We start from the raw sequence: 3444 nt of genomic DNA on the forward strand, positions 1-3444 counted from the left end.
CCAAAGCATTTCTAAAAGTGAATCTAATTCTCTGATCTCAGCCTTACTGGACCGTATATCCTCTCTGACATACAGAGCCACCCCACCTCCAACCCTTCCCTCCCTGTCCTTCCGATATAGTTTATATCCAGGAATCACCGTGTCCCACTGATTCTCCTCATTCCACCAAGTTTCTGAAATTCCCACAATGTCTATGTTTTCTCCCAACACTAAACATTCCAATTCACCAATTTTACTTTGAACACTTCTAGCATTTGCATACAAACATCTATAATTTCCCAGGCGAGCTAGGCCCGCCACCTTCCTCCTGCCGCCTCGAAACACTGGCAGACAGTCCATATTGTTTGTCACCTTCACAGTGGACAACTCCGGTCCGTTACCCAGTAGAAAAATAGCAGCTAACCCTTCATCTCTTTGAGACGAGTCCTCCCGAACCAGAGACATTTCATCTCCTGTCGGCTTTCCCCCAAGATTTAGTTTAAAAACTGCTCTGCCACCTTTTTGATTTTAAGCGCCAGCAGCCTGGTTCCATCCGGGGACAAATGGAGACCGTCTCTTTTGTACAGCTCCCGCTTGTTCCAGAAAGCATCCCAGTGCCTAACAAACTTAAACCCTTCCTCCTTACACCATCGTCTCATCCACACATTGAGACTTCTAATTTGTGCCTGTCTCTCCTGCCCTGCACGTGGAACAGGTAGCACTTCCGAGAAGGCTACCTTGGAGGTCCTGGCCTTAAGTCTCCTGCCTAGCAGCCTAAATTTTTCCTCCAGGACCTCACGACTGCATTTCCCCACATCGTTGGTGCCAACATGCACCACGACCACAGGCTCCTCCCCAGCACTGTCTATCAGTCTATCTACTACACGCGTAATGTCCGCTACCTTCGCACCAGGCAGGCAAGTCACCATACGGTCAGTACGCGGTTTCGCCACCCGGCTGTCTACTTGCCTAATGATCGAATCACCAACTACCAATACCCCCCCTCTCCCCCTGCTCAGGGATGGTTCCTTGGCGTGAAAGGATTCCCGCTCACCAACCGAAGAAGAGGTCCCTTCTGAGGGCGCATTCCCCTTATCCTCAGCACGGTGCCCTGTTCCCTCTCGACCCTCACGCTCTCTGGCAGCAACGGGGCTGCTACGTTCAGAGCGGGGCTCATCTAATACGCCCCCGAGAGTCTTCCCCAAGTGCCTAACTGACCGTCTCTGCTTCTCCAGGGCAGTCACCTCGGCCTCAAGGGTACGAACTCGTTCCCTGAGGACCAGGAGCTCCTTGCATCGAGCACACACCCAAGACTTCTGTCCTTTGGGCAGATAGTCATACATGTGACACTCAGTGCAAAACACTGGAAAGCCCCCAACCCCCTGCTGGCATTCTATCTCCATTGTATATATATATATTAAAATATACAGTCCTCTTTAAATGCTGTTTAAGTGGCTCCCCTTCTGGCGGGTCAACTTACCTAAACTTACCTTATTGGGAACTTACCTTATTTGGAGAACAAAGAAGCCAGGGATCTGGGTTCCTGCTCCTTAGGGAGCCCCTAGGCGAAGAGCCACAGGCCAAGAGCCCTTTAGCCCTTTAGCTCTCGCCCTTTGGCAAGGCGCAGCTTAAAATGCAAAGAGGTGGAGCAGAGGCACTCCTCAGCAATCACTCTCAATCAGCAGCAATCACTCTCAATCTCTTTCACCCTTAAGGCAGTCAACCAAACAAAGAGCAGTCAACCAAACAAAGAGCAGTTCCCCAGCTATCACACCTTAGAATTTTAGGCAGCCCCACAAACCTTAGAATGTAGTCCTTCAAAACTCACAAATTCTCAGCAATTTCTCCAGCTGTCTCAGCTATCAGAGCTGCTCTGCTCTGCTCCTCTCAGACCTCTGTGAGATGTGCTCAGCCTTTGGCAAGGCGCAGCTTAAAATGCAAAGAGGTGGAGCAGAGGCACTCCTCAGCAATCACTCTCAATCAGCAGCAATCACTCTCAATCTCTTTCACCCTTAAGGCAGTCAACCAAACAAAGAGCAGTTCCCCAGCTATCACACCTTAGAATTTTAGGCAGCCCCACAAACCTTAGAATGTAGTCCTTCAAAACTCACAAATTCTCAGCAATTTCTCCAGCTGTCTCAGCTATCAGAGCTGCTCTGCTCTGCTCCTCCCAGACCTCTGTGAGATGTCCTGCCCCCACCTGGGGATTGGCAACCCTAGATGGAGTTGATCCATCTCAAATTGGGTCTACCTCTTTTCCTGTTGCCTTCAACTTTTCTCAACAAAGTACAATAGCCTCAGTTTCATAATTTTAGCTTCTGGGGAGAATTCCAGCTTGATTTGATTGACAAATCAATATCAGTATCCATAAAACTATCCTCCAACACCACATTTCAAATGAATCAAACTTCTTCCTGTCGCAATTCAGCAAACAGGAATATTTGACTCCCTGCTACGGAAAAGCCAGTGAAGGGATCCTCAGACCCTCTCCCAGCATTTCATGTGTGAAAACGGAGACATTCTTATTATACCTTAGTTCTTGTTCCAAGTGGGCATTTTTTGTAGCAGGAACTCCTTTGCATATTAGGTTACACTCCTCCTGATGTAGCCAATCCTCCTGGAGCTTACAGGGCTCTTCTTATATAGGGCCTACTGTAAGCTCTTCTACAGCAGCCATTTTCTCCAAGGGAACTGATCTGTGTCGCTTGGAGATCAGTTGTAATCTCAGGAGATCTTTACTCACCACCTGGAGGTTGCCAACCCAACAGCCATTAAAATATTCTTTTCCAGCAGTTGCCGTGTTTAAAAGGGCAGGCTATGCCCTGCATGGGGCCTTAGTGCCCATGCGCACACACAGACAAGGAGGCCTGCGACAGACAAAGACTTGTCTATTACCCCACTCAAAGATATAACCTCTGCAGATCCTGAGGAGGAAGGAGAACCGTAGCAGGTGCCAACACTTGCTAAAAACATTCTCCTAAGTCAGGGGTGGCCCAATTTAACATAAGAGCCACATAGAATAAACATCAGATGTTTGAGAGCTGCAAGACAGGAAAGAAGGAAAGGTGAAAAGAAAGCAAATAGATGGGGGGAGAGGTGGAAAGAAAGCAACTTTAACTTTCAGTGCATTCTCCAAGCTGCTGGCTGGCTTAGCTTGGCTAAATGTTTTAAAGAGAGAAATACCTTCTCCAAGCTGGCTGACGGGGCAGTGGGGGCTTTGAGAGCCACACAATATGAGTAAAAGAGCCACCCGTGGCTTTCAAGCCACAGTTTGGCCACCCCTGTCCTAAGGCAAAGGGGGGGGGGGACTGAGTCATTGCTTTGACAGGGACCAAGGACTAAATACGGAGGTCTGCAGTGACCTCTGCCAATTTCTTCAAGATCAGCCCCCAGCACCTGGTTGACTGGCAGCTTCCCTGGGTCCACCTTCCTCTGACCTTACGTCAAGCCCCAGGTGGAGTGGGT

This window comes from Heteronotia binoei, chromosome 1, assembly GCF_032191835.1.
Source record: "Heteronotia binoei isolate CCM8104 ecotype False Entrance Well chromosome 1, APGP_CSIRO_Hbin_v1, whole genome shotgun sequence".
NCBI classification, from domain to species: domain Eukaryota; kingdom Metazoa; phylum Chordata; class Lepidosauria; order Squamata; family Gekkonidae; genus Heteronotia; species Heteronotia binoei.